We start from the raw sequence: 18592 nt of genomic DNA, 5'->3' as shown, positions 1-18592 counted from the left end.
CCCCGCCGCGCCCCCACTCCTCCTTCCCGACCCCTCCTCTGGCGGGGTCCCCACTGTCCTCGATCTTTTCGGCCCCGCCCGCACCACGACCGCCTGTTCTCCAGGCTGCCCGGCTAACCTCCAACACTCACTTTCCCGACGCAACCCCCCTGTCCCGGGTGTATAGGCGCAGCTCCCCACAATCCTCCAGCCCCAGACCCAACCCCCCAAGTCCACCTTCTCGTAGCCCCGCCCCCTCGCTCCAGTTCCCTTTCCGCACCACGCCCCGCATTAAGGTCTCCGCGCCGGTGGCTACCCCTTTCCTCTGGCCTTCGCCATCCCAGCCCCGCCTCTCACGATTATCTGGCTCCCGATCCTGCCCACGAGATCCCCTTCCTATAGGGCCCTTTGCTCTAGGATACCAGGCCTGGTCTCCACTAGCCTCGGACTTTCCAGTCCCAGGTCCGAAATCGTGGACCCACAATCCCATCCTTGAAGCTCCACCCTTACGGACCCCAAACCTCACTCCAGTCCTTTGAGCTCCATGATTCTGGCCTGACCTGGCCCCCAGAGCCCTCCACCGCCCCCCAAGAGCCCAGCCTTGATAGACTCCTTCCCCAGGGTTGCATCTCCAGCCCCGCCCCTGAAGACCAGTAATCTACTACCCCTTTCCCCGCCCACGTGCTGCTACCCAGCCCAACTTGAGGCTTTCAGTCTCCCAGACGCGCACCCCAACAGCGGGCGAGGGCAGTGACCGTGCGGGGATGAGCCACCTCCACCGGAGCCCGCCTTCTTCCCTGCAATTCCCCGCAGCGCCGCCGCGCCTTTCCGGTCCCACGACGCGGGGAGCCAGCCCAGGGCCTGGGATCATCAGGTTCCACACTATGAGGCTGAGGACCTGGGCGTACCGTTCCCTCAACGTCCCCCAGTTTCCACAACCGCTGGCCAGCTTCAGGGCACAGGGACAGGCAGCTCTGGCCTCCCTCCACCTGCAAGGGATTCCTGCTGTCCACCCAGGGCCGCATGGTATGAGGTACTGTACTATATCTGGGCCCCAGTATCACATAATTGGGTCGCAGTGAGAGGTGAAAGCATGCTGGCAGCCCTCGCAGCCCTCACTCACTGTCGGCGCCTCCTCAGCCTAGGCGCCCACTTTGGCCACGCTTGAGGAGCCCTTCAGTCTGCTGCTTCACTGTGGGAGCCCCTCTCTGGGCTGGCGGAGGCCAGAAACGGCTCCCTCTGCTTGCGAGGAGGTGTAGAGGGAGAAGCGCTGGCGGGAACCGGGGCCGCTCGCGGCGCTCCCGGGCCAGCGCGAGTTCCAGGTGGGCATGGCTCGGCGGACCGAGGTGCGCCAGGTCCCCCAGCAGTGCCTGCCCGCTGGCGCTGCGCTCAAATTCTCCCCGGGCCTCAACTGCCTCCCCGTGGGGCAGGGCTCGGGACCTGCAGCCCGTCATGCCCGAGCCTCCCCACCGCTGTGGGCTCCTGCGTGGCCCACGCCTCCCAGACGAGTGCCCCCGCCTGCGCCGCCCCCTGCTCCGCGTCGCCAGGTCCCATCAACCATCCACGGGCTGAGGAGTGCGGGTGCATGGCGCGGGACTGGCGGGCAGCTCCGCCTGCCTGCCGTTGGAGTGTGGGATCCACTAGGTGAAGCCAGCTAGGCTCCTGATTCGGGTGGGGACTTGGAGAACTTTTGTGTCTAGCTGGAGGATTGTAAAGGCACCAATCAGCACTCTGTGTCTAGCTCAAGGTTTGCAAGCGCACCAATCAGCACCCTGTCAAAACAGACCAATCAGCTCTCTGCAAAATGAACCAATCAGCTCTCTGTAAGATGGACCAATCAGCAGGATGTGGGTGGGGTCAGAAAAGGGAATAAGAGCAGGCTGCCCAAACCTCTGTCAATCCGTTGTGTTCTTCTTGGTGCTATGGAAGGTTTGTTCTTTTGCTCTTTGCAGTAAATCTTGTTACTGCTTACTGTTTGAGTCCGTGTGGCCTTTAAGAACTGTAACACTGACCACGGAGCTCTGTAGCTTCACTCCTGAAGTCAGCGAGACCACGAACACACCAGAAGAAAGAAACTCCAGACACGTCTGAACATCAGAAGGAACAAACTCGGGATACACCATCTTTAAGTAGTAACACTCGCTGCAAAGGTCTGTGACTTCATTCTTGAAGTCAGCAAGACCAAGAACCCACCAACTCCGGACCCACCAGTGTTGGCATTTCTCTGTTGTCCGCTGTCCGGGGACCCCTAACTTGTTGGCCCAGCCCTGTGCTGAGAGGTCTGCGCTCCTCCCTTACTAGTGCCTGCGAGCCAACACTATCTCTAATTCTCCCTGTTTGGGGAGCAAGGGACCTCAGTTTGCTCAGAGACTCACAGATTGCCCCAAGTAGCCATCTCCAGCAAGGTCTGAGAGCAGCTCTGAGATTGGCAGATGGCTGTCGTTGGCCAAATGCCCACAAGGGTGTCCACGTCAGGTCCCAGGCTTGGTCCTCACCAGATTCCCTGGTAGGGGGATCCTGCTTAAAGGAGGCAAATAGGGGATTTGTTTGTCGAGGACACTACCCACTTCTGCCCCTGTCCAGGAATTAGGACCTCTGCTTCCACATCTTAGGCATCTTACTCATATTCCCTTTTTAGTGAAGTCAGCTGAGCCCCAAGAAGGGTTGGACTGCTTGTGGTTATACTGAGAGTTGGTGCCAGATCCAGGCCCCAAACCGGGGGCTCTCAGCTCCCAGGACATCTCAAGAACCAAGAACCTCACTGTGTGTGTTTCAAGGAAGCATTCTTGGGGCTGGGCGTCAGGAGATGTCTGCCATGCAGTCCACCTGCGGACACAGCTGGCTGGCCCTCACCACCAGGGCTTTGCTTCTTGTCCAATTGGCCCCCTTCTTCCATTCATGCCCTGGCAAGGAGGCTCCCATGGTTGTGGCAGCTGCCCCGGGAGAACCCAGAATGGGGAGTCAGACTTGAATTCCAATCTCAACTCCCCCACATATTCACTGGCTCTGCAACCCCACACCCAAGTAAAACTGTTCATCTCTCTGGACATCAGTTTCCTCATCTGCAGAGTGGTAGTAATTATATCCACCTAACAAGGCTGGGGGAAAAGGGTGTTTGTGAACGTGTCCCGTGGAGTGTTATTGCTGCTATCAGTCACTTGATCAAATATTTACTGAACTCCTCCTGGGTTGGGTCCTGGAAGTACAAGCTGCACTGCATGGGGGAAGGAGGGGATGGATATGTGTAAATTACTTTGGTAGAGAGCAGCTCAGGCCTGAGGACCACATGGGCCAACTACCATTTGCTGAGACTCTGAACCGTAACAGAAGAGGAATGAGTGTGGGGTGCACTCAGGGGTCCAGTGGGGGCACACTGGGATGTTTGAGGCACCATGTGGACAGGCGGGTTGCACATATAGGACTGGATGGGGTTTTTCTGTTTTCGTTCCTTGATTTGGGATTTCACTCTTGTCACCCAGGCTAGAGTGCAATAGTGTGATCTCGACTCACTGCAACCTCCACCTCCCGGGTTCAAGCGATTCTCCTGCCTCAGCCTCTTGAGTAGCTGGGATTAGGTGCCCATCACCACGCCCAGCTAATTTTTGTATTTTTGCTAGAGATGGGGTTTCACCATGTTGGCCAGGTCTTGAACTCCTGATCTCAAGTGATCTGCCCACCTCGGCTTCCCAAGGTGCTGAGACTACAGGCGTGAACCATCGTCCCCAGCCAAGGATCAGAGTTTTTCAGAAGTCTGGGTGTCATGGACATGGGGTGCTTGCTGAAGTCACAGGGTGGATAAGGTCTTCAGGGAAAGAGTAGAGTGAGGAGAAGGCTTAGGACCCATCTGTGAGTCACCAGGTGACAAAGGGTGGAGGAGCAGCCAGAAAGGACAGCGGGAAACTGGGACATCATGGTGACACAGGGCGCTTGGAGCAAGCGCCTTCAGTGAGGTGGTAGAGGTAGAAGCCACTGGCGTGAATTGGGGGATGAGCTGGAGGAGAGAACTAGAGATGGTGCGTGTGCAGATGCCATAAAGAAGAGAAGAAAGGTGTCACTTGGGAAGGAATGTGGGATCAAGAGAGGCATTTTTTTAATGCTTTTTTTTTTTTTTTTTTTGTCTGCTTGCTTGCTTGTTTTAATATGCTGCATCCTGTAGTAGGTTTCCTTTATTTCAAACAACCGAAAACAAGTCTGGTTAAGTTAAGCAAAAAGGGACCGCCGGGCGCAGTGGCTCACACCTGTAATCCCAGCACTTTGGGAGGCCAAGCAGGTGGATCACTTGAGGCCAGGAGTTTGAGACCAGCCTGGCCAACATGGCGAAACCCCATCTCTACTAAAAATACAAAAAAATTAGCCAGGCATGGTGGTGTCCGCCTGTAATCTCAGCTACTCGAGAGGCTAAGACAAGAGAATCAGGACACTTGAACTTAAGAGGTAGAGGTTGCAGTGAGTCGAGATCATGCCACCATTACATTCCAGTCTAGACAACAGAGCAAGACTCCGTCTCAAAAAAAAAAAAAAAAAAATTGGCATGGTGGCATGCCCCGTAGTCCCCTCTTCTCCCAAGGCTGAGGCAGGAGGATCGCTTGAAGCCGAGAGGTGGAGGTTGCAGTGAGCAGAAATCATGCCACTGCACTCCAGCTTAGGCAACAGAGCAGGAGTCTGTCTAAAAAAAAAAAAGTAAGCAAAAAGGGGATGTGTCAAAAGATCACAGGGAGCTCCAGATGCTAATGTTTTCATGTGTGTTCTTCAAGGCAGGAGCCAGGTGACTCCAGATCCTGACAGGAGGAACCACTTGCTGCCCAGTGCAACCTCCATAGAAAGGTTTCCTGTCCATTGTCCTTGGTGTGTCTCTCAACTCAAGATTCAAAATCCCAGTGGAGTGGCAGTTCGTTTGGCTGAGCTATGGCCACCTGCCCTCTCCCTGCCCTCTGCCCTTGGACCGACATACCTGGAGGAATACCTGGCCCAGTGCCTCTCTAGGAGCACCCACTGCCCCACCGAGACTGCTCACAAGAGTTTTCCCCAGCAGGGAGGTTGAAGCCTGAGTGACCAGAAACAAATATCCACTGCACATTGTAACAAACTGAGCACATTTGACAGCTAGGGAGAAGGACCCATTGAGAAGGAGTAGATGGGAGATACAGGAGCCGGAACTGCTACTGACAATAAGATCCTCAATGGCCTGAGATTCAGGAGTTCAATAGAGGAAAGAGGTGACTTCTTTATGTAATAGCAGAGCAAAAAGAAATGATGGGGGTAGTACTGAGGTACTGTAGTCTCTCTCCTCTTGGGAAAGAAGGTTGCTGGCAACCTTAAATCTACATCCTCACATCTCTGGATCTAAACAACTCACAAATCAAGTCTTACTGACCCTACTTGACAATCCTGAACCAGAGAGAGATCTCTTCAATTGGCCAGCCTGTGTCATTGCTTTTCCCAAGAGGATGGGGCCCTGCAATAGGGCTGACAGTGGGTCACAGAGACTAGGGAAGAGTTGTTCCCCAAAGGAAAGGGCAAGTTACCATTGCCAGACCAAGGAAACTTGACGCTGAGCTGGCCCAAAGCACAAATGATCACTGGGGACAGCCTCTGTGCAAGTCTTAGAGGAAATGCTAAGTTGGAATGTATCAATGCCTAAGAAAGACAGAGCTTTGATTCAGTTAAACAGCATCTGCTTTTCTAGCAAAAATATCTCTAGGGTACAAGAGACCCCTCTAGCCAAAAGAGCCATAAATGAAAAGGCTGTCTTTTTGTCTGACAAAAAGACACTGACTTCCCAGGACCTAGCTTATAATAGATGCTTGCTGGCTGGCTGGATGGATGAATGAATGAATGGAAGGCAGTTGATTCAGAAATACCTATTACTACCTCAGATTAGTTCCACAGACATTTTCCTGAGTCCCTAATAAAAGCCAGTCTTGGGCTGCAAGCTGACAATATAAGCCAAACCAGAGGTGCCTTGACCCCAAAGCCTACATGATGGGAGATTCAGGGGACCTGAGACAGATGCCCAAAGGGCAATTAGGTCACAAGGATTGAAGGGAATAGAAGGGACTGGAGTTCTCAGAGGAGAGGCGTTGTAGTAGACATCTGTTGCTTTTTCAGCTCCCCACAATCCATCCCCGTTTCATTTGGGGGATCATCCCAGGACAGAGACTGCTAATTGTCCCCCAATACTTATTGTCCCCTTCTATAGTAATAGAAGTCCTCTAACCGCCCAGAAGAATGACTACATTTCCCAGGCATTTGTGCAGCCACCGTGCCATAGATTAGGTTCTCAGCAGTGAGATGTTAGCAGAAATAATTTTTGCAATTTCTCGGTCATGCACTTCAGAAGGAATGTGCCCCGCCCCTTTCTCTCTCGCCTGGTAGGAATGAAGTCATGGTGTCAAGCCAGTTTGTATCAATCAGATGAAGCTAAAACCCTAAGGATGTCAGAGTGACAAAAGAGAAGGAGCCTGTGTCCCAACACACTATGGTTGCCTCTCAGCCCTGGACTAGTTCTAACTAGGTTTTCCGTGAAAGAGAAATTAACCACCAGTCTATTTCAGCCACTATTTGGGGTGAGTGCTCTCTTGCAGAAGGAAAGCCTGTATGCTAATTATTAGTAAAGGCTGTATACTAATTATTACCAGGAAGGGCGGTATTGCTGGTAGCAAAAGTGAAAACGTATTTTAAATGCTGTACATAAATATGGTGGTCTGGAAATCCTGTTTATGCCATGCCATAGCAGTTGATCAACTGATTCCTGCAATACCTTTCAAAGTCAGTGCTTTCTCTAAAGGAAACAGTTGGAAATTTCAGAATGTGGGTGTTTGCTGGATGCTTCTTGCCACTCTCAACAAAGTCCTACATGAGCCAGAAGAATGTGGACAGAGCTAGCCGTGAGGAAGGCAGACATGGAATAGAACACAGAAGTGCTGAAAGAAGCTCCCTTTGCCTATGGGCTATAATAATCTCAGTTTAAAAGTTTTCAGGCTTAAAAAAAAATCTATGGCTTGTTAAAAACTCCATATTTGATAGCTTGATTCTTATATCTTGAAAGATTTTTAAAGTAGAGTTTAAATATAACTGACATTATGAAATTCTGTTACATGTTCTATAGAGCAGTTATGTATCATAATGTAGGCAGAAATCAGCCATCATATAATTGTGAGCAGAAAAATAGTTAATTGGATTCTGTAAATGGGTATATTTTGAATTATGCTGTATAGTACTTGCCCAAAAGCTTCATAAAAAAAACTGTGCCTGAAAATGGCATCAATTTATTAATAAAAAATATGATTTAAGTGATTTTCTAACAACATTTCAAAGGAGCCTCTATGGCTCTCAAAATGTTGCCATATAATAATATTCCTTTAGAATAAAATTATATTTATTTTAAAAAGAAAGAAAAATCTATTGTTTCTGTACCACAAACTGAGGCAGATACAGAATAATTTTCTGAAGAAGCAGGATTAGCAGGAGACAAGACTATGGACCCTAGTCTTTCTCAAACACTTGATTACGTTTTTCAACCTGACAATGACAGCCGCTCAGCCGCAAAGACCAGATCAAGGAAGCTGCCTTCCAGTCCAAGTTGAGTGCTTTGGCAGGTCTCAGGTTGAGAGGGAGGTGAATGGATATGACATACAGGCTGATAAATAAAAGGCCACCATTTTTAGGCTTAAATACTGCTAATCTAAAGGAGGTTGAGCATCACCAAACCAAAAACCCAAAAATCCAAAATGCTCTAAAATCCGAAACTTCTTGAACACACCTGATGCTCATTGGAGCCTTTCAGATTTTGGATTTTCAGATTAGGGATGTTCAGCCAGGATAATGCAAATATTCCAAAATCTGAAATGTGAAACACTTTGACCCCAAACATTTCAGATAAGGGATACCCAACCTGTACTTTCCCCAGAGGATAACTAGCCACAAATAGGCAGAAAGTCAACTGAGATTTTAAGGGGTGTGTATTACCAAAGAAACCATGAGTCTGGCTGGTACAAGTCTGCATTTTTGACTCCTTAAAGCAACCGACCCCTAGCCACCAAAACTGCACCTGCAAAAAGTGAGCTGCGAAAGCTATGCAGCCCAGGCCCAGTGTGGTGGCATGTGCCTGTAGTCCCTGCTGCTCTGAAGGCTGAAGTGGGAGGATTGCCTGAGCTCCAGGCACTCGAGTCCAGCCTGGGCAACACAGCGAGACCTCCTCTCTAAAAAAAGAAAAAAAAAGTTTAAGCTGTATAGCCCTAAGAGGGATACACCCTTTGATGCCCTTTAGTTGTGCCATAGAAGGCAGTGGACAAAGAGGGGACCACCAGGGTCCAAAGATGTCTATCCCAGGGAATACTCCTGGAGAGAGACGCTGTCATCCAAGGACTCTGCTCCACTCCCTGGGAACCTTCACAGTTTCTGCCAGGATTTGATGGGTGTGTTTTTCCCTCTTCTGGATGAGGTTTCCCACCATGGTTATCTTATTTTTACTGACTGTTGCATATTGGGTGTAAGGAGGCAGGCAATGTATGTAAAAGTTCAAGGACACCACACCATAAAGAACTGCATCCAGCAGCCTGGTGTGGTAGCTCACACCTATAAACCCAACACTTCAGGAGGCCAAGATGGGAGGATTGCTTGAGCCCGGGAGTTTGAGACCAGCCTGGGCAACATAGTGAGAACTTGTCTAAAAAACAAAAACAAAACAAAAACCACATCAGATCTCACAGTGCAGCCTGTCCCTCTGCAGATCCTAGGCTTGGAGCTGGACGCAGGCACTGGATGCAACTTTGGGGTGTCTCCCCTGGGGAGAGGACACGTGGACATTTGACTGGCCAACGGGACAGGCTGGAGCTGAGATTGCTAATTGCCCCCGATCACACTCATCTCCTATGTTTAAAGAATTATTGTTTTTTATCTGGAGATATGAAAATCCAGAAAAAAGACTTTCCTCACTTCCTAGAAGCTGTATTTGGCCAAGTAACTGACCAGCAGCATTGAAGTGGGGAGACGTGATACCTTTAACCAGAGGGGCGAGCCCTCCTCTTCCGCCTTTTCCATTTCCCCTGGCTGGGTAGTGGAGGTGATGGTGAAACATCTCACATCACAATACCCAGGAATAGAGAAGCAACAAGATAGGGGGGAAAAAAACTGGGCTCCTAGGCTGCTTATCTGCAGGCAGGTGAGGGAGAAAGAAACTTCTGTCTTGCTTAAGCCAATCTTATTTGAAGTCTCTCTTCCAGCAGTTCAACATACATCCCACAAAGATGTTACTCACCCTCTATCTCCTCTACACCCTCTATCTCCTCTACACCCTCTATCTCCTCTACTCCCTCTATCTCCTCTATGCTATCTCCTCCATGCTCGTGTGCTTTCGGTGGGTCTCAGAGGAGGGGTGCATGCTAGGCCCCAGCCAATCACTACATCAGCTTCCTGGCCAGAGATTGTTCAGGACAGGTGTGTACCCCACTTAGATCCAATGATAAATAATTTATCTGAGAATCTCAAGAAAGAAACTCATTCTATTCCCCAAGAGAATGTGGGGACGAAGCAACCATCTTACACGAAACCAGATACTGGAGCCGCCCAGAGGACAAATCAAGGATGTACAGAAGCAAGTTCCTGAGAACATCCCGGGAGCCTTGACCTCAGTGAGGACTAAGGCTGGTCTCATCCCTAGACATCTCAATTAAGGAAGACAACATATTTCCTTTTTAAAAAATCAGTTTGCATTATATTTCCATCCTTTGCTACCAAAAGTGTACTTAGTGATACGCTGGTCACTGTGGGAGGATTACAGAGGCAACATGAAAGGGGGATGTCTGCATTGGTCCCAGACCACCTGCAACTTGTTTGGGGGAAAAATGGATTTGTTATAAGGATGCATGAGGATTTGAACCCGAATTGAAAAGTCCTTAGGAATCGGTGGACAACTTAAGAAATAGCCATTGCTCCCTCTCTTCCTAGAGCTTCCCGGACCGGTTTCCTCCTGACCGTGCTCTGCCAGCTGTTTCCACCAACCGGCACCCTCTCCTGATGCTGAATTTCTGCTGCTTTGAAACTGAGTCACCACCATGCCAGCTCCTCCTAGTGGCACCTCTTCATGTATCCTTCATGCTTCTTCCCTTGCAGCTGGCTGTCTTGCTCCTGCCATGTTTCTCAACTTCCAATTTAAAAAAGAGAAATTGGATAGATATAGGTCATCTTTAATGCCAGAAGAAAACTCACAAATCCTGACCAGCCAATGGATTCTGAGCCTGAGTCAGGTGCTTGCCTCCTCTTGTCCAACTGTCACATGGTCTAAAATAGGGCCACCTGCTGGCTGTCCCCTCGTCTAGGGCTGTGGGCATGGCAGGTACCACCACTGATGTGTCTTGTATGCCTACACAGAATTATTGTATTAGGCAATACTCTTCTGACTTCAAGAGGCAGAAACCCGACTCAAATTGGCTTAAGCACCAAAGGGACTTTCGCTGTTTCTTGTAAGTCAAGAGTCCAGGGCAGCTGGGCTTGGCCAGAGCCACTGGCTTAAATGATGTCATCAGAACTGGCACTTCTCTCTTTTAGCCAAGTTTTCCCTACATAGTGGGTCTCGGGAACTCCCGGATTATGTTTATGTCCTCACAACTCTACGTTCATGGACAAGAGTTTAAGGAGAGAAGGACAGTGCCAAGTTAACTGTACTAGCCATTACTGGTTTGTTTGTTTTGTTTTTGAGACTGAGGTTTGCTCTATTGCCCAGGCTGGAGTGCAGTGGCGCGATCTCGGCTCACCGCAACCTCTGCTTCCCAGGTTCAAGCGATTCTCCTGCCTCAGCCTCCTGAGTAGCTGGGATTACAGGCCCCCGCCATCATGCCTGGCTAATTTTTATGTTTTTAGTAGAGACAGGGTTTCACCATGTTGGCCAGGCTGGCCTCAAACTCTTGACCTCAAAAGATCTGCCCACCTCGGCCTCCCAAATTGCTGGGATTACAGGTGTGAGCCACCGTGCCCGGCTGCCATTACTGTTATTATGGCTCCCAAAAGTTGCCCACAAATTCCAGTTTCAAGTCATAGTAAACTAAGGTGGGCTACTGCCCAGCTCCTGACCACTCACTGAGGCCTACAGCATGTGATGCTCTGACTGGCCAGGTCTGGATCAAATCTTGCTCTAGGGTTAAAAGAGAAATGGAACCACGGAATGTTGTCACCAGAAGCAGCAAGAACGGATGCTGAGCAGGCGAAAACAATAAATGTCGTCTGCAATCTGCAGCATTGGTAGTCCAGTGTTACACATACCCCTCTACTATAAACACAGCTATTAAAATAGTCTTTCTCAAGATAGGGCAGTTATACCATATACCACCAAAACCCTACGCATTCCCACTGCAACAGAAGACAGCGCAGAACTCAGGTTCTCAACCAGTCGCTGCTTTCAGGTTCAGAACCTCTGGGGGATGTACTGTCCTTTCCAAGAGCTCAGAAAGAACTGTGGTGAGTGAAGCTCTGAGGACTTAGATAGCAGGACCCAACAGGCCTCTTCCAAGTGCCTCCACTGGGGTGAGTAAATTCCAATCAGTCTCCAATTCTGGCTTATTTCACTCAAGATTCAAGTGTCAGAGTGAGAGCATCTGACTAGCCCAGTTTGCATCATGCACCCACCCGCTGACCAGGGGAGTGCAGAGCACAGTGCATCTGATGGAGGCAGGAATGTGGTTTCTGTTACTATGAGAGAGAAGTAAGGATGTTGGGCTAACGTGGGAAATCCTCACTGAGTGGATTTCTCTGCCTCGATAATGACGTGGACACTGCTAATGAGCTAGCTGGTGGGTGTGCTGGGTCACCAGGCTCATATGTGGCAGCCAGGCAGCTCCAGATAGGAAGGTTCCCCAATGCCTGGGACCTGTGGACTCCCAGTTCTTGTCTTGAGGCCCACTGGCACAGTTCTCACTTTGGAGAAATTGGGGCACTGTTTATGCCAGTTCAGGCCTAGGCCCTGGCTCCTCACTGGTCTGATCATGACCTTGTTTGAGGACTATGTGTGGACACTGCTGATTGCCGACCTGTGTCAGGATAGTCTGGGTTATGTTGCAATAGCGACCTCACAAAAATAGCAGTGGATTAATTAAACACAAGTCCCTTTCTCACCCTTGCTCTATGTCCATCATAGGTTGGCAAGAGGGCTGTGTTCAGCATGCAGCATCTTGGCACATGCTTTTATAGTCATCACATCAATGGAAAAGAACTTGGGAAACAATGTACCAACTGTCTTTTTTTAAACTTTTATTTCAGAATCAGAAGGTACATGTGCAGGTTGTTACAAAAGTATATTTTGAGGCTGAGGTTTAGAGTACAAATGAATCTATCACTCAGGTAGGAGCATAGTATGCAATAGGCAGTTTTTAATCAACTCTTGATCCCCTCCCTCCCTCTCCCCTCTTGTGTTCCCCAGTGTCTGTTGTTCTCATTTTTATGACCATGTGTACCCAATGTTTAGCTCTCATTTAATAAGCGAGAACATGCAGTATATAGTTTTCTGTTCCTATGTTAAGTCACTTAGGATAATGGTTTCTAGCTGCATCCATGTTGTTGCAAAGGACAGGGCTTCATTCTTTTTATGGCTGTGTAGTAGTCCATGGTGTATATGCACAATATTTTTTGTCTCCAACCCACTATTGATGGGCACCTGGGTTGATTCCATGATTGCTACCATGAATAGCGCAGTGATGAACATATGGGTGCATGTGTCTTTTTATGCACCAACTTTTAAAACTTCCACTAGAAAGTGATACATCTCACTTCTGCTCCCATTTCATTGGTCAAAGTAAGTTACACATCCAAAACTAACCCCAAGGGTTGTACCACCAGCCTGGAAGAAAGAAAACCAAATATAGTGGCCAAATGCACACTGCACTAATGACAACCACTACCCAATTTCTCTCTCCTCTTCTTGCAAAACAGAGCACCAGTTTTGACTGGGATGACAATTGTCTAGCTAAATATATTTATTTTTCCTTGTAACTGCCTTGTATCTGGGGTTAGTTACATGTGGCCTTGTTCTGACCAATGAGATGTAAGAGGGAATCACTAGGTAGGGGCTCCTTGGAAAGCCAGATGTGATGCCTTGAGACATAGCAGCCATACTGTGAACATAAGGACAGAAGCCACACACTACAGAAGGTGAAGGAGGATAATGAGGCTGGGATCTTGATGAAACCCTTAAGCATCTGTACTACCCTGGGCTGCTGATCTGTGGGGTGCTGGCTACATAATAACAATAAACCCCTATCTGTTCCACTGATGGTCAGATGTTCTGGTACATCATCCAATAAATAGTACGTTCCTTACTATTTACTTGCTCTGCATTTGAAGTTCCTCAGTGTTCAGTCTTTAATGTACAGATGATTTATGGTCAATGGGGAGAACTTCGAATCATTTGACACTGGGTTCAAATCGGGGTTGACCAATTTCTAGCTGTGTGACCTTGTGTGAGTTACCTAACTTCTTCCAGCTTTAGTTTTCTCATCTGTAAAATGGAGATTGAAATCCTGTGGCATTAACAGCCATTTCTTATGTCCTCTTCCCTCAACCAATCTCCCATTGTAGGACTGAAAAGGTGAGATTCACTTTCTTGGTTTTGCTAATTCACTTTCTTGGTTTCCTTGAAACCAGCATGGCTGTGTGTGGGTCTGGCCAGTGAGCAACAAGGTATGGAGGGTCAGTGTGCTGGAGGCTTTCTGATAAGATGAGGGATGTGAGTGAGGAAATAAACACTTTACCTATCAGATTCCCTTCCTTCTTTTCCTGCCTTTGAACTTGGTGTTAGACACCAAGCCATCTTCAAACTTTAAGGTGGCAGAGCAGGTGACACATCCAAGGAACCTGGATCTTAGATGATGATGTTGAGCTGCCAAGTCAAATCTGTGGCTACCCAACCACAAATGTCTTGCTAAGTAACACCATTTCTCCCCATTCCAAGGAAGACATTTTTTTTCCACATTCTGACACCACTGAAATCAAGTCACTTCTCATATCTGATTTGATAGTAAAGAATGGCTTCATGGTTCGGTAGCAAGTTTTGCTTATACAAAGAAAGTGGTACAAAACAGTGGTCATTTCGCAAGCAGTGGCATCTTAGAGCTAATGAAATATGAAAGCAAATCTTCTTATGGTTTAAGCCCTGTTTAGTCAGATTTACTGTAAGTTGTAACCAAAAGATTTCCTAAGTGATGAAAATACCTGCCATAGGCTGGGCACGGTGGCCCACGCCTGTAATCCCAGCAATTTGGGAGGCCGAGGCGGGTGGATCACAAGGTCAGGAGATCAAGACCATCCTGGCTAACACGGTAAAACCCCGTCTCTACTAAAATAATACGAAAAATTAGCTGGGCATGGTGACAGGCACCTGTAGTCCCAGCCACTCGGGAGGTTGAGTCAGGAGAATGGCGTGAACCCAGGAGGCGGAGCTTACAGTGAACTGAGATCGCGCCACTGCACTCCAGCCTGGGCGACAGAGCAAGACTCCGTCTCAAAAAAAAAAAAAAGAAAGAAAGAAATACCTGCCATAGGCCAGGCGTGGTGGCTTATGCCTGTAATCCCAGCACTTGGGAGGCCAAGGCAGGCAGATCACCTGTCAGGAGTTTAAGATCAGCCTGGCTAACATGGTGAAACCCCGTCTCTACTAAAAATACAAAAATTAGCCTGGCGTGGTGGTGGGCACCTGTAATCCCAGCTACTCAGGAGGCTGAGGCAAGAGAATCTCTTGAACCCAGGAGGCAGAGGTTGCAGTGAGCTGAGTTTGTGCCATTGCCCTCCAGCCTGGGCAACAAGAGCAAAACTCCATCTCAAAAAACAAACAAACAAAAAAACCCTGCCATAGATGGTGGTTGTAAAGAACAAATAAATTTTTTTTAAAGAATGAATGAATAAAACAATGTAAGTAAAGTATTTGGTGTAGATTATTTAGTCAGCGTTTCAAAATCCTTATACAAATTATTTTTTTCTACTATGTCCAAATGTAAACACACATGTGTGTGTGCAAACCCAAGAAAGGTGTATGTCCCTAAAATAAGGCCAGGTACAAGTTTGGGCCACAGACGGCCCAAAGCAGGTGGGCAATCTTGTATCATTGAAGACTTGTGATTGGAAATGGTAGATACCTACTCAAGCTGGCATTAAGTACATATGGGAATTTGTGGGCTCACCTAAGTAAAAAACCAGGTGGTGTTCTAGCTTCATGCCTTGTCTCATTCACCAGGATCCAGTATCTCTCTCCCTCTCTTTCTCTGAGTACCACCTATTCAGCTGACCCTGTCCTCAGACCGGCTTTTTTCTCATCATTTGAGATTCTCTCATTAAATTCAAGACTCTCAGGAAGAAGCCTTGCTTCTGTCCAGGATTGTCAGGAAAATCAGCCTTGCAGCTCATTGGCTCTGTGTTTCCCTGAACCAATCGCTGCAGCCAGGAGAAGGGACCTGTGGAGGAATCAAGCCCAGCTGGAAGAAGAGGGTGGAGTCAATCACACCCAAGAGGAGGGAAGGGCTTTCCCAGGGGACACTTTTGACTGGGGGACCACTGCAACAAAAGAAGGATAAAGTATGCTGTGTGACAATCCCAGATGTCCCCTACAAGCCTTCTCTCTTTCCCCTAAGCCCACTACCCCTTAGTACTTTATTCCTCCCAAAGCAGCAGAGGCTGCTCCAGAGAAGACCAAGCCTAGCCAGTCAGGAAAAGTGACAAGATCACCCACCTTCAGCTACAACTTTGAGGCGTGTGTAGAGGGGACAAGGAATGTGGCCCTGCCAGCTCACAGCTCTAGTCTCATCAAAGAAATCAAAAGAGAGTGACAGTGTTTTGCTCAGCTTTTGCTGCTTACAGAGTCTTTGTGGCATCATCCACAAGCATTTATTCTTCCCTTCCATGTCTGTGGGTTGGCTGGGGTCTGCTGGCTCAGGATGGACTCCTCGATCTCAGGCTCTGGGTGGGGTTTGGACCTGTCCCACAGAGCACTCATTGGCCTGGAGCCAGCTCTCCCTGGACCATGCTCATCTCACCGCCATAACTGAAGCACAGGAGAGCAAGGCCAGCCACACAGTGCAGTTCCAGCCTCTGCCACGTCATCTCTGCCAATGTTCCAGTGGCCCAAGCATGTCACGTGGCCATGATCAAAGTCAAATCAAGGGGAAATGTGTTTCCCACTGATACGGTTTGGAAGTTTTTTCCCCTCCAAATATTGTGTTGAAATGTGGCTTCCAGTGTTGCAGGTGGGGCCTGGTGGGAGGTGTTTGGATCATGGGAGCAGATCCCTCATGAATGGCTTGGTGCCCTCCTTGTAGTAATGACTGAGTTATTGCTCTGAGTTCAGGCAAGATCTGGTAGTTTTAAAAAGTGTCACCCCTTTTCTTGTTCCCTTTCTTGCCACTTGACATACTTGCTCCCCTTCCCGCTTCTGCCATGAGTAGAAGCTTCCTGAGGCCTCACCAGAAGCAGATGCTGCCACCATGCTTCCTTTACAAAAGCCTGCAGAACTGTAAGCCAATTAAACCTCTTTTCTTTATAAATTACCCAGTCTCAGGAATTCCTTTATAAGCAACATAAACTGTCTAATACACCCACCATATGGCAAGGGTGTGGGAGTACAATACCAGTACAGGGAAGAAAGGACTTGGGACCAGTCATTTAATTGGCCACAGAAGGTAACCAAAGAACAGCCTTCCCACAGGCTTAGCACTTTTAACTGATTTGTTTGTGGAAGTGAAACCTCAGCCTTGAGCACTAAAATCCAGTAAAATGGCCTCGTTCAAGATCTCAGGATCTATTTGAGGGAACAAAGGAGGACATGGGAGAGCCCCGAGCTCCCTAGGGGGCCACACTTGGAAGGAGCATGTATTCAGCGAAGATCATTCCCTTCTAGCCACTGTCCCCGCAGTCCCAAGACAGTCATCAGAAAGGCCACCTAGGTAATCATCAAATCTGCAAACGTAAGTCTCCCCATCTCCCATGGTGAGGGCCAGCCACAAACAGCCCCTGCCCTTGGAGAGGGTGCCATGGTCAGCCTCCTCTCTCCTCTCTCACTGCCCACAGCAGACTTCTGAGGTAAGAGCATGAGCAGAGGAAGGGAAGGGGATTTGGAAAGTTCTGTCTTGATGGTCTCGTAAGATGCCTTACCTCTCCAGATCTGGAAGAGGTTTCAGGCTCAAATGGGCACTTTGAAAGGAGCCCTCCCATCCTTCACCCGCTGTCCCCCACTCCAGAGCCAGAGTGCCCTTGATCTGAGCAAAGGAATCAGAAGCCACTTACTCCCTCCTTGACCCCTAGAAAGTTCACCTCCTACTTCCTTCCACTTTGCTGCATCTGCCCTCTGGGCAGGCCCTGTGGTCAGGACTGATATGATCACACACTGGCTCTTTCATTCACATGGCCAGCGTCTGGTTGTGGGAAATATGCACACATTCCACATCCTGACAAGTCCCCAGGCACAGGTCAGTGACAATTCCCCATCACACTCTGAGCCACACTCGCACTACCAGTGGCGCGTCATGTCCCCGAGATCCACAAACGTTTGGCTGGCATCTGAGGGAGACTGGCTGCTTCCCAACACAGCAGCTGCCTGCTCTCTTCGTCAGAACCAAGAAGCCACAATTGCCTGTGCACCTCCACTGCCAGTCCGGCTGCCTCCCAAACTCCAGGAGACAGAAAGCAAGCTCTCAGAGCAGTGTTGAAGCCCCCACTCTCTGGACTGGAGGGCAGGCTGTCCTCTGCTCCACCTACCCCCTCTCTCCCTGAGCACACCCCGCTCCCCAGCCCTGGCCAGCCATAGGAGGTAGGAGTCCACATCACAGCCCCAGCCCTCAGGAAAGGAATCTGGCAAACCCTCTCCCTCCTCACTCTCTCAGCCCTTCCTCTCACTGGAGGACAGTTGTCCAGCGGGTTCTCAGCCACCTTTGGAATTCCGTGTCTTAGTCTGTCACCACTCTTTGGAGTTTGATAGGTAATTTCTTCATGTCTCAACCGACACATCTATTTAGCATATTAATACATCAAAAAACAAAGTCTTTCTGCCCTCTCATGGCTCATTGGATGCATGCCTGGGGACTGAGCACATTGCTGTTCCTGAAAAAAAAAAAAAAGTGGGTCAGCTGTTAGCACCAGAGAAGCTGGTGGAGGGGCAGGAGTGAGCCATGGAGGCTGAGAAGTAAATTAATTGTTGTTTGCCACAAATGGCCCTGGCTGAAAAGACCCCATCCCTAAGTGGGGGTCAATAAACTTTAGGACAGCTGAGTGCCCAGAGGTGATGATGGAGGAAGGACAAGCCTTGCCTCAGTTCCTGACTTCTGCTCCATGCCGAGGGGCAGCCTTGGTGGTCAAGAGACTGAAGCTGGAACAGCTGATGCCAACGCTGGCTCAGCTCCTTGCTAGCACAGTGGACTTGGCCGGCTCGCTCCCCTCCACTGCCCTCTCTCTCCACCCCTCCAGGGGCAAAGGCTGCATGTAGCAGGATGCAGGGGCTGCCAGGGCAACATAGGTCCCGTCCTCTGCACTTCAGCCCTGTGCACCTGTGCTGGCTCCGTCCTCTCTGGCTCCTCCACTTGGGGCTCTCCATGGTCCCAGACTTAGCTCCTTCTGCTCAACAACTCCTGCCAGAAAGGGGGTG

The 18592-nt window shown here is 49.2% G+C and overlaps 1 protein-coding gene across 2 annotated transcripts in view; it reads right to left on the bottom strand.

Moving 5' to 3' along the window:
- Positions 1-179, bottom strand: part of GPRIN2 (G protein regulated inducer of neurite outgrowth 2) — an 8245-nt gene extending 8066 nt beyond the window's left edge. Inside the window, exon 1 of one of the 2 annotated variants that reach the window (XM_017877528.1) lies at positions 132-179. The gene's annotated coding sequence lies outside the window, so the exon portion shown is untranslated. The remainder of the gene's footprint in view (positions 1-131) is intronic. The other variant, XM_017877531.1, reaches the window with a different exon arrangement.
- Positions 180-18592: the final 18413 nt, after the last annotated feature.

Source organism: Rhinopithecus bieti, unplaced genomic scaffold, assembly GCF_001698545.2.
Source record: "Rhinopithecus bieti isolate Rb0 unplaced genomic scaffold, ASM169854v2 scaffold_11515, whole genome shotgun sequence".
NCBI classification, from domain to species: domain Eukaryota; kingdom Metazoa; phylum Chordata; class Mammalia; order Primates; family Cercopithecidae; genus Rhinopithecus; species Rhinopithecus bieti.
The sequence above is the reverse complement of the archived record's forward strand: the minus strand, read 5'-3'. Positions and strand labels throughout refer to the sequence as shown.